We start from the raw sequence: 13131 nt of genomic DNA, 5'->3' as shown, positions 1-13131 counted from the left end.
TAGCGTATGATCCAGGTAGTAAGCTTACATGGTAAACGACGAACGAATTATTGCCGAGCATGGCAAACTATATTTAAATGGTTCGAAGCAGCATCAGCCGAAAAGAAATTAAAATGGTAAGATGAAACTAGGGATGTAAGTGGCAAATAAACAACATCCGCCAGTCCCATCTAGTTAGTTTTTGCTACCTCCCTAGTTCATTTTCCCCAAAAAACAAAAACTCTTTTGAACTATCATACCACTAGTGGACTTTAATCAGGATTAAATGGGACCCAGTTGACATCCCTAGTTGAAAGGGAGTGTACAACCGCTATATTTAAGTTGCCAAGGCATCTAAGTAGTTGAAATAATCTGAGAAAGCACTTAACAGTGTGGCCTCATATAAACTACGAAGACAGTCTTGTGATGAAGTTGAGATGAAAAGTTAAGGACTCAAATGGAATAGGCATGCATTTCTTTACGATAGTACAGCAGGCACTGCTGACATATTGGCCAACTCAGGTATAGCGTAACAACAAATAAGCATTCGAATCAAGCAATACAGCAAAAGCAGACAACTGAACTATTTTTGTAATTCGGTAGGATTACACGTTGAGGGCACAACAAGAAAGCAGCCCACTCGCATTACATTTCACATGTACTAAAACACACTGGCTTACCATATGTTGCTGTGAAGCCTAGCTGCTGTTGCAATGTTCTTTGAAGATATCGTCAACATCCCGTGGTTGCAAATCTAGTTGTTGTAGTTTATTCTGCACCATCTATTTAGGTAAAATTGATTTTAATCGCATGCACTGGTCCAAATTGATCATCAATGGTTCATCTAAACTAATGAAAGAAGGGTGTGTGCATACACGACAATATATCTGCTTCCCTCTATTTTTATGCTTGTTCGAGGTGCCAGCCACAAAAGAACAAATATTTTGCTTGATGGGGTTGGCAGCTCCATAATTAATAGAAGCATCAAATTAGTCATGCAACTTGGGAAGATCAAGAACACACAAACAAGTAATGAACAGAGGCTCAGAGCAGTGATGTAATAGCTAGCATCAGAAAATGTAGGGTAAAATGAACAAAAAGCAGCGGAACCACATGCTAGTTTGCTGATGTGTAATTAAGCATAGAGAACATTAAGCAATCTGATGGAACCAACAGGTGGCATCAGAACAAAATTAAAGCATATTAACTATATGTGCACTGGTATGTAATTTAGCACATGTAACATGTTCACTGCCAGAAGTATGGCCCTACAGGTGCAAGCAGAATAACGCGTCTCATGAAAACTGAATGATGCCCTGAAGAAATTCAAAGGTGCGGTGCTTATGCTAGGAAAGTGAACGTAGGCGCCGACGGTTGGATAATAGTACCTAATTCTCGGCGGCGGATGGGTATCGTTGTCATACTTGATAGCTAAGGATCGTCGATGGTGCTCGTGTTGCGATTGAGTTTGGGTCGGCTGTCGCCGTCACTGAAGCAGCTCCGGTGCTACGGTTGCGGCGCCTGTCGACATACAAGAAAGCTCATCTGTGGTAAGTGAACAGTTGCATGATAAAGAGAAAACCGAAGGAGTACAAATCGAAATAACCTGATGAGGCTGCGGCGTCGGTAAAGCAGGGCCGATGGAGTTGAATATGGCGTCCGTGGAGCGGGTCCGGTGCAGTGGACGAAGGCTTCGGCGGGCGCGTTGTACAGTGCTTTTCAGTGAGGCAGGTCTGTTGCGGCGGACGAGGGCTTGTATGAAGGGCCAGCGTAGGGGCGGACGAGGGAGTCAGTGAAGGGCCTACGCTGTGGTGGACGAGGGCGCCGGTTAAGCAGATCCGGTGTGGTGGACCATGATGGCGGTCAAGGAGATCTGGAGTGGTGGACAAGCCAGTCGCTGAAGCGGCTCCGGTGAAGTGGTGAGTTGGGAGTTGGGGGTTCCAAGGTGCAGAAGGTAGATCCGGCGGGGTGTGAGGTCCACCGCTGCAGCAGAGGACTAGATTCGGCGGCTTGCCGTGGTTGGGGGTCGGGAGGGGAAGGGGAGGGGCTCTGGGGAAGAATGTTGGGGGCAAAGAGGGGGAAACAATGGAGTTACCAAAGCAGCCCTTTTCCGTTCATGTGGCAGGGGTAAAACAGGAATATCGCAGGGCTAAACTTTCGGGCGCGTGATATTTTGATGTGAGCGGGAAGTTTGAAAGCTTTTGGCGCCTAAAATTATAAGTATTCTGCTCTCGTACGGCTGACTATGATATCATGGCCGACAATTTGTTTGTTTTGCACGCAAAAATAATGTGCAAGTTTTGAAAATCAATATCTCCAACTTGAAACTTAGATTGTCCATTCAATTCAAATATGGATCATTGAGCTACTACAAGCAAATACCATCATACGGTCCAATTCAAATGAAATTCCAAATGTGTTTATCCTAAATATGATGACAAAAGCAAAAATGTGTATGTGTATGAATAAAGTGGATGATTATAAAGTTTGAACATGCCCGTATGTGTATATCTCTAGGTTTGATATATGAATTTGAAATCACGAAATCCCGACTTAAAAAATGTACCTCCGTTTAAATGAATTACAAAATCTAATGATGGAGTCGAATTCCAAAATTCCAATCTTAGGTTTGTAATTCTGGTACATCAAGGTATATCACGCATGTTCAAAAGAATCGTTATCTCATAGTACAAACTGTGAAACAAATTGATCAACCATGAGTGCACAATATCTCAATTACGCTAAAGTCCCTCAAATATAGACACCTCACTCTTTATCTGAAGTCAACCCCCCCCCCACCACCACACACACACACATAGAGAAGTCGTTCTCTCCCCCAAACACCAACACACAAACACATTAACACCCCTCTCTCTTGTAAAGTCTGGACCCCAACATAGGTCTCTATCACTTTGTCTCTCGGGCATGCACACATCTCTTCCCTCACTCTCTAGGTCTCCCGCTATCTCTCTTACCCAAGCACACGCACTATGTAGAGTGTATATTTCCCATACACACAAAACGTCGCCCCCAAACGTCTATCTCCCTAGTTATGTGGTTCTCGCGCACTCACCTCACACACCACCCCCACTGCAAACAAGCACACTTTGTCTCCTTGTGCACCACTCTCCTCTTTCTATCTCTTCCACATGCGGACCCGCCCCAGCTCCTTCCCTGTATACATATATGTCGTGACTCTTTGCATAGCTCCCTAATGTATAATCGTTCTCGATTTCGCACATTGTTCTCTACACCATCTATTCTAGATCTCTCATGAAGTCCCTATCACACACACGATGACTCGCTTCCCTTGCGTCTCCGTTCATAGGCCAATTTCGGACAACATCAACATTGCCTCCCTATCTATACGCCATTTATGGACACACACGACCCCTCTCGCCCCCTCTCTTCCTCTCTCTCTCTCTCTCTCTCCGTCGCTAGCTCTCTCTTTCTCTCGCTCTCACACCCCTCTCCCACACACACACTCGATGTCTCTTCCAAATAGTCTGCTCCCCCCGCCCGCACCCGTGCTATCTCGCTACTACACATGTCACACCATTCCCCCTTCCCTTATACTAGGTTTACATCATCAGTGGTCTCTCTACTCCACATACACTCTCTCCCTCTCACACACAAACGCGTGCACGAACACACACAGACACACACAAACACCCATTTATCTGGATCCTCATCTCTCCTCATGTCCGCATGTGTATCTCACACACTCACTCTCTAATTATGTATATGTGTCTCCATGTTACACAACACAAAGCCCCATGTACATGTCTCTCTATATCCTCCACACACATAGACACAAAGAATCTGTTATCATTGCCTCAGTCTCTAACATATCACACACGCACTCTCTCTCTCTCTCTCTCTCTCTCTCTCTCTCTCTCTCTCGCAAACATGCTCAACAAGGGTTTCCCCATCAATAACTTACCGTCTATTCATCAACAGTCGTGGTAGTACGGCAAACACGAGACGTGAAGAAGAATAAATCTACACGTGCTTAGACCACCTAGTATGACTACTAGGACTAGAGAAAGCCAAAAAGCGCGCCACCGTCACCCCCTCCTTGTCAGCGATAGGAAAATCTTTGTTTTACACAGTCGAGAAGTCATTGTGCTAAGGCCCCACATGCCGAGGCATTGAATAGAATGTAGATGCTAGTTTACCGAAGCAAGTATCGATAATACGTTTGTATCTCCATACTTATATTTCTTCTCTTATAAAAAACCGAGTTGGTGATGATGGTACATGTGCCATCTTGCAATATAGACCGTCTGATCTATATCTGACAGATGGAAATTAAACTAAAAGATACCCGCACCCCTCTCCACATTTGCAGACAAGGCCTTCCCTCGTTCATCCTTATCTCCAACACACCTCATTGTTGAGCAATTAAGAAAGGAAGCCTCTGGAACAAACTGGCCTGGTGGCCGCTGCCGGCGTCGTCAATCCCCATGCCTCCGCTCAGTCCGACCACCAACCACCACCACACCCCACTCCTCTTCACCTTATCTCATATTTCTCGAGATATCATTAGTTTTTACACATGGGATTACTCCCGCAAGGGTCAATCACAACAAGTGTTTTACAAAAAATGCATCTTGATGTTCCGTGCAATGCACGGATCTTGCTAGTACTCCTACACAAGACTAAGTTGGTGATGCTGGTGTGTCTGCCATCGGTTGTTTCTGACCATTAGATCTACATCTAACGATTGTGAGGTAAGTTGTTGCCTTTTCTCACCAACATCCCACTTGTCTACCAATTTGCAGAAAAACCCATAATTAGTATCTTAAAACCAACCACATCCCTCCCTGACCTCACCAAAACAGCCCAAGGAATATATTCTAATTGAAACATAATATATCTCTAGTGACATATGTATATCAAAATTAGAGTGTTTTGTACCAAGTTCGTGAATAAGTATTATTCTAATTATGATTCGTTGCAACAGACATGAACATTGCTAGTATTTCCAACCATGCATTTTTCCCGAGTATTCCATAGTTTCGAGTTTTCCATCAAGATATTAGTCATGCATGGTTGATATTTAATTTCAATCATGTACACATATGCACTATGTAACTAGCCTTGCTTATTGGCTTCCAAAGCTTAACTTTCACTCCTACTTACAATATGTAGAGTATTTAACAAAAAACTACCACTTTTAACCAGCCCTAGGAAGAATCTATTGTACAAAAAATGCAAAAACATACCCAAAATTTCTTAATCCATGCCAAAAACTACCTAGTAATCCTACCGATTAGGTTCGTTTAAACCCATTTATGACAGGGTTGGCCCACACGTCCGTGCAGACGAGGCAGCTTAAACCAACACATTTTGTTTGACCGTTGACACGAGGGACCCACATCTGACCTTCTATCATGTTATTCCCCCTCAAATCATTATTTTTCCTGAACATTACTTCAAACAGTACTGATGCGTGTTCGTCGGTGGCGCCGGTGATGAGCGAGTTGGCCGCCGCTCCGCCGGACGAGCCGGACGCCGCGCTGGCCTCCGCACGGGTTGGCAGGCAGGCCCGAGCGTGACTCACGAGCGAGTAAGCCGCCGCACTAGCCTTCGCTCGAGCCAGATGGCTGGCCTTAGCGTCGTGCCAATCTAGCTACCAAACCTTGCAGATGAGCAGCTGGATGGAGTTATCTTGGCTAGCTAGCGGCTGCGAGCGTCGGACGAAGCTGGCATCCGAGCTGCCGCAACATGGGCCGCACCGCCGGCGGTTTTGACCTCGCCTTCTGCCGGCGGCAGTAGCTGCGTCCCATGGCCGAGGATGACTAGGTGGACGAGCCGGAGGTAGGAGGTCACTCGAGGATTTTTGTTGGTAAGAGCATGTACAATGGTTGATAAGGTAGTCTTGTCTTAAGTCTTCCACGTATGCAAGTGGTAGTAGTTTCTTGGCATTTTAGTGGTTTCTTGCATTATTAGAGCAAGTACAATAGAGCTGAGTCAGCCGGCTATAAGAAATAAACTAGTATATTTCTGCTTAGTTGGAGGAAAGAGGAGAGGAGAGAGAAGGTAAGCGGGCTCTTCATGAAGAGCCAGCTCTAGCACGTGCTCCTAGGCACTTTGTGAGAATGAGAAGTGGGCCACATAATAAAAAAGTAGTACACTCTTTTGATCTATTATTGTACATGTTGGCTATAAGATGGGCTGTAGATGACATGGCACTGGCTTATAGCCAGCAGCTGGCTATACTATTAACCATGCTCTTAGGGGTTTCTTGTAAGGAACAATGTACGTACTACTAGCGACAAAAGGCGATTCTAGGTTGTGTTGTACTCCAATGAGTACTACTAGTGGTCGCAGGAGTGTATACCTCATTTTGTGGGTTCGATCCTGGCCGAATGCATGGCGGCCTTTTAAAAAAAAGAGTACTACTACACTTCGCTGCGAGCCAATATTTTACACGGGTAGTTTGAGTTTTGAAGTCAAACGGACGTGCGGCCCCACAATCTGTGTGCAGTAGACAGCCTAGCCACATGAACGGGTTTTCCTTCCCAGCATCCCGTGGCTCGCATGCTCGCCCTAGCCGCACTTCGCTTGCAGCTTCCTCATCAGCTAGTAGCATATTTAAACTAGCGCCTCCCAATTAAGCCCAAGGAGCCGGAAAAGCCTGGCGGGGCATTGGGAACTGTGCAATATGGCTCTGTACATAAAGTGCTCTACTACTACTCTGTAGCTTGTGGCGTTGCACGCATGGACTTCACTCCATTATCGGCTCTACTATAAAAGAAATTCCTCTTGACGTGTTTTTTTAAATGGAGGCAAAAGCTTTGCTTCATCTCATTCATAAAGAAGGAACTACTAACAAAGTTCGACGAGATCCATTACACCTCCACAAATGGAAGCGAAAAGCCTTGTCTCGCTGTATCAAATAACTCAAATGTTCTGCCCCTGCAGTAACCGTCACTGATAAATAGGCTGCTAGTGTGTGCATGAGAGTGGCTGAGTAGGCCAGCTATGTGAGAGGAGCGGCTGAATAGAGCACCAAGAGTACCCACTAGGCCTCTACGCAGGTGTACTTCCCCTGCATTGATAGTACAACGATGGTTCTAGAGAACAGTAGTACCCTCCACTTCCAACTGTAGCTCCTTGGCCCTGAGATTCAAGAGTTCAAAACTGGTGCACTATACTAGACTAGACTAGAAGTACAGTACATCGCACTACTAGTTGAGAAAAGTAGTACTAGTACTGCTACAGTACGAGTACGTACTCCTCTGTCACATAATGTAAGACGTTTTTTGACACTAGTTGGCGTGTACAAAAAATGGCAAAAACATACCCAAAATTTCTTAATCCACGCCAAAAACTACTACCTAGTGCCAAAAATTTCTTACTAGTGCTATTATTTACAGTATAATGCAATCCCATAATGTTCCATAATGCTAGTACTAGTAGTAAATAATAGCCTCACCCCTTCGCCGAGGAACGATCTATAGTTGGAAGGGACGAGGCCCTGCGGTTACTACGCTCTTATCTCCTCCTCGCCAGTTCCCCTCCCCCCTGAAGAGAAGGCAGTTCGTCGCTGCTCCCATGGATTCGCCAGGCGGTTCTCCTCCTCGTCGGGGCTGGGAGACCTTGGACGACGATCCTCTAGGAGAAACCGCACGCCGCTCCGACGTCCTCACCGCTGCAAGACTCGGTGCTTCCTGCACCAACTTTTTCAAGACGCTACTTAAGCAGGCTTGGGAAAAGGCCATGCTTGTTGGTCTTCCATGCGTCCTCGAGGAGAAGGCTCTTCTATGGGACAATCCTTCGAACAGTCCACCGCTCCCTGGCCATGGTTGCACGTTGACTCCGCTAGAGTTGCCGACGTTGAGAGGTAGTCAGATTTTGTCCGATGAGCAGGTCAGTAATGGAGTTTGATCATGTAGTGCTTAGTTATTCCATTTCCATCCCGTAATTTCTCCGCTGCCCACCGTCTTATATATAGGTCTGGGTCGGTGCCAACGAAGATTGGCTTGCATACCTCCGGCTGGATACCACCATCATTTTGCACAACATCCACAGCAGTGCGGCCGTTCCGGTAGACCTCTTCTCCACCATTGGGATCGGCCTTCCGGACTGGCTGGGCTTGAATACGTATGATGATGCCTACATGAGATTGAAGAAGATAGCAATTGCGGACCCGCCGACAAAGTGACGCGGCTACGACGATTACTATCTCATCGCGGTGTTCGACATAAGGATTGCCATCAATGCAACAGGCAGTAACGGCAGAGGCTGGCGCATGTTGGCGGCGGCAGATTTGTGCCCCTACACGTTCGAAGATGTCGTGCACCATCTAGGCCGCATCTTCGCGGTGACAAGCCAGGGGACTTGTTTCATCTGGTTGCCATCCTACGGTACGGGAGATTACAAACGGAATGCACAAACCATCATTTGCATCCCTAACGGTACTCCATTATTTTGCAGGGACCAGTCATCCCCCGATCAAAATAAGATCGCCGATCCTGGATGTGCATTTGCATCTGCGATTCAGTCTAACCTGGAACCTTGTAGCTGACTTTGGCATATTGGGATCAACTATCTTAGCAGTCGTTACCCATGGTACCACTGATGTGCAGCATGGTCACACAATCTAGCACGATCGGACCGTCACCATCTACCCAAGTATTCCATTTTTAACCCTCTCGCCTTCTCTTTCATTGTTGTACTAGTAGTATACTTTGTAGTACTAGTAGGAGTACTTTTTACCTTGGAGGACGCGTATAGCTAGCTAGGCCCTTGAAGACTTGAACCCACTAGCTGCCACCATTTTTTTTCCATGTCTTACTATCTCATCCATGTAGCCAAGAGTGGCTATATATAATAAGCCGGTTATTTTACTTCCTCTATACCGGAGTAGTACTATTTGCTGCACAGTATTACTGACCGCCATATTTGACCACAACATTATTATGCATGGACCTTGACTATGTACGTCACCATGTGTCCAGATCTGGGATGCCGTGTGTACTAGATGAACGGCGCCGAGTTCGACCCCCGTGATGCTACGTGGGTGCCGGGGAACACTCTTGGAGAGTACTCGCTTTTCATCAGGGACAGCTACCCCATTGTGAAGCGGATGCCACCTTCCGTGCATGACACGGAAGGCCTGCCGTTCATGAAGCATGATTGTGTCTTCAGTGCGCACTGCCGGATGAACGACATGCTGGGACACGCTATCCCTAATTTATGCCGCTTCAGCTTGGATGAGTCTCCATCGTGTGGAACCGGACTAGAAAGCTGCAACAATCATTCCCGTTGCCCACCGCTATGGATCGTGCCATCCATGAAGAACACCTGGGACTGAAACCTGGAGGAGGACATGTAGCCCATCTATAACGTGTAAGTGGAGTATGGTAATTGTGAACGGTAGCGCTGTGAATATATGTAGACTAGTCGTGCACAAATTTATCACATGAATTGGAGATGAACTTGTGTGGCATACTGGCATTTGTTCTTTAGAATTTATTACTAGTGGGTTATGTGTACGTGCAACTTGTGTGGTTGTTGCACGGGCTCCAACATGCTCTTTGAGAAAAAAGGTGGCACAACTTTGGATATACGTGACGTGGCGGCATCATACAGTAGCATCGTTCGCTATAGTTGTAGTACACTCCTACTAGGATGATAACTCCTATAAAACCTTGCGCTTGGCTCTTGCCTCTTCGGGAGGTTCAACAGTTCGTAATCGTGTGAACCTTGCACTTGGCTCTTTGCCTCTTCGGAAGGTCCAACAATGATGATACTACAGTACAATATGCTTCTGGCAATCTGACACCGATTGAACTGGTGCACGTCCACCGCGAGGGCGAGGGAGAGGGGAGGGAGAGGGTGTTGTATTCAAAACCCTCTCCTCGTCTTGCGAACCACCGCACGCGTGGGCGAGGCAGAGGCGTAGTAAGCAAGCTTCTCCTCGTTCGGCGAGTTGACAGGACACATCAAAGCAGTACTAGTACTAGTAGTAGTAGTCCATACTGCGTCCTTTCCGATTAATATGGCTTAATTTGAAACGAGAAAAATACACTGGCGGTCAACGGATGTAACAATACGCTCTTTACGGTCACTATATATAGTTTTGCGGCGATTATACTATCACTAGCTCATCGTAGAGCACCGTATTGCACCCTACTGACCGGCCACATAGTCGACGTGGCACTTTGTTGACTGGTTAAATTGTCACCTGGTCTCTGGGTCCCACCTGTTAGTTGGCAGAGCAAAGAAATCAGTTAAACAAAACTTTATGCAGGCGCGACACGAGTCCAACCCTTGCGCGCGAACCGCCCTGGCTGTGTATGTGAGTGCATGCACGTGTCCTCCCTCGGTCTTCCAACAAAGAGTGTACATCGGCTATAAAACAAAGAGTGTAGTACATGATGTACATCTACACTTCCAATGCATTTAGCCTTTAATCTAAATCGATATTGATTGACTAATGCACCAACTTGTGCTGTAGGTATAGGCCACATGTCTATCCTTAATTACAGCATGCAACAGCCTTCATTTTATCTTCTTATCTCAATGGTCGCATGCACACATAAGTCTGTTTCTTTTGGGCGTTAATTATGCCCTGGTCAATGTGTAAATCTCTAAACGTACAGTATTTCACGGACGTAGGGAGTAGGTTGAGCACTTGAGCGTGAGCGTGTGTGTTGCATCGTGTGTTGTGTGCCGCATGGGTGCGTGAGTGTTGCGTGCGTCCATGTGTACGTGTGAGTGTTGCATGTTGCATGCATGCATACGTGGGGCTTACTCCCTCCCATTGACATGTTCATATTTCAAGTTTCCTCTGTTCCCTCCATATGGTGATACTCCCTCTGTTCCCAAATAGTTCGGAGTAAAAGCCTCCCTCTGTTCCCAAATATGGAGTATTTGTCTTTCTACAGATTTCAACAAGTGACTAGGTACGGAGCAAAATGAGTGAAGTGAGCGAGGCATAGGGATACTATAGAAAGGAAGTCCTCGCGATCCATTATTCCCCATCTCGGTCAGAGAGAACTATTCAACTAGTCTTCGCAGTGAAGTGACAATACACGCTGCAGCAGATGGGACACGTAATTAATAAGCTAAACCAGCATGTTGGTGTTACTAAATCAGCCTTACCCAGTACTGTCATCATGTTTGCCAGTAGAGCATGCTTCCGCAAATACGCCTACGCACCTCTGTCCTCCATTAACTGACATATGGGCCCTGTTGTGGTAGACCCACATGTCATCGGTGTAACTATTTACACTCCGAAGGACGGTATATCCTGGTAGTAGTACTAGTAGAATTGAGATTGAATGCACTTTCTTCCCCGTCTTCCACTCTTCTTCCTCCTCTCTTCTTCTTCCTCCTCTCTTCTTCCTCCTCTCCTCCCCATCGTCAGCCGCACACCATTTACCCCCGCTCACTGCTCGCCCGCCTGTGCCATCTTCCTTGGTAGCTCGCGCGTACCATATCCCCCCGCTCACTGCTCGGCCACACGAGGAGAAGCTTCTTCGCTCGCCCGCCCGAATCCACTTCCCCGCTGGCTCACAGGCACCGAAAACCCCAATGGCAGAACCGACTAACACGCAGAGCCGCGATTGGAATTCCCTTCCCGATGTTCTCTTGGAGCAGATCTGTAGTCGTATGGACCTACTCACCACCGTCCGTCTGGCCGCATGCTCGGTGTCTTTGTACCGTCTACTCGTCTACAACCGGACGGCTCTTTTCAAGACACCCTGCTTGCTGATGCCCGATCCTCACAGGTGGCCCAGACACCGACTTGACGATCCTACGGAGGTTGCCGTGGTGCCCCTCGACATACTACCACTACCCGTCCACCTGTCCTTCATGCGCGGCCACTACTGGGCGGGCATGAAGGCCAATTGGATCGTCCTCATCCACTACATTGGTAGTCCATGGCGTCTCGTGGATATCTACACCCAGCAAGAGATCACCCTTCCATCGTTGGATACCGCCACCATCGAGCCTCGCGGCCCGCCGGACACTCCTGCCTACTACGCACGAGACGCGTCAAGCTTTTGGCTCGACCTCTATTTGCAAAAAGTTGTAATCTGCGAAGTGCCCACACCATCAGAAGACTACATGGATTACAAGCTCATTGCCTTGTTCAACATGGGATTAGTCTATCTGGAATCCGGTCGCCATACATGGTTATGGCTCATCATCAATCCTGTTGAGGCAACATTTCTGTCTGATGCTATAGTGCACGATGGCATCGTTTACGCGGTCGACGCACAGATTGCCTGCCTGTACTAGTGGAATCTATCGTCGTGTAATTGTTCTATCTCATCTCATCTTTACCTTATGAATACGACTGTCTGTTCATTTGTTACAAATTTAGAATGCATAGCATGTCTATAACCACATCATTGCTATATGTTCCTCTCATTTCCTAGATTTTTATGACCACACATGTTATTGTTAGAGTTGATATTAGAACAATTGGCATCTAATGATTGTTAGAATACATATTATGAGCATAACATCATGATTGCTATATGTTACTCTTGTTTACAAGATTTTTATAACAACGCATGTTATTGCTTAGAGTTGATATGAGAACAGTAGTAGTAAGTGCTATGGTAGAATATGAGTAGGCGCTGTCATAGCTGTTTTCCTCTCATTGTTACATGATGTTTGAACCATGACATATTGCTAGAATATGAAAGCCATTGGCTTATTTTTTAACTTGGGATATGATTATGACCACGGCATTGCAATTCTCTGTCTATGATATGTGTCACTGTTATAATAATCTTAATTCCACACATACTCTGAACGTGATTGTTTATTTTTGTCCTTTTGGTCTCCAGTTTGAATTGTTGCAGCAGACGCAAATGCGCTGGCCTTCATGATTCCAGGACCTGGAATCATACCAGCCGATGGGTGGTGGTTTATCGCCTGTTCAACTGACGGCGGCCATTTGATGCTCATTCGCACGTACCAAATTGACCAAACCATTACATCAAACCACATGCAGTATAATGCATGGGGCATTCGTGACATTGATGGCTATGGCTGCTTCGTGTTCGAGAAAGATCCCAGCTCCGTTGGGCCAGGCGTATGCAAATGGAGGCGGGTTTACAGCCTCGGCAACCACTCCTTGTTCCTCGGGCTCAATTATCCGATCATCCAACCAATCATCGA

This window comes from Triticum dicoccoides, chromosome 7A (assembly GCF_002162155.2).
Source record: "Triticum dicoccoides isolate Atlit2015 ecotype Zavitan chromosome 7A, WEW_v2.0, whole genome shotgun sequence".
NCBI lineage: Eukaryota > Viridiplantae > Streptophyta > Magnoliopsida > Poales > Poaceae > Triticum > Triticum dicoccoides.
This window is presented reverse-complemented; position numbering follows the sequence as displayed.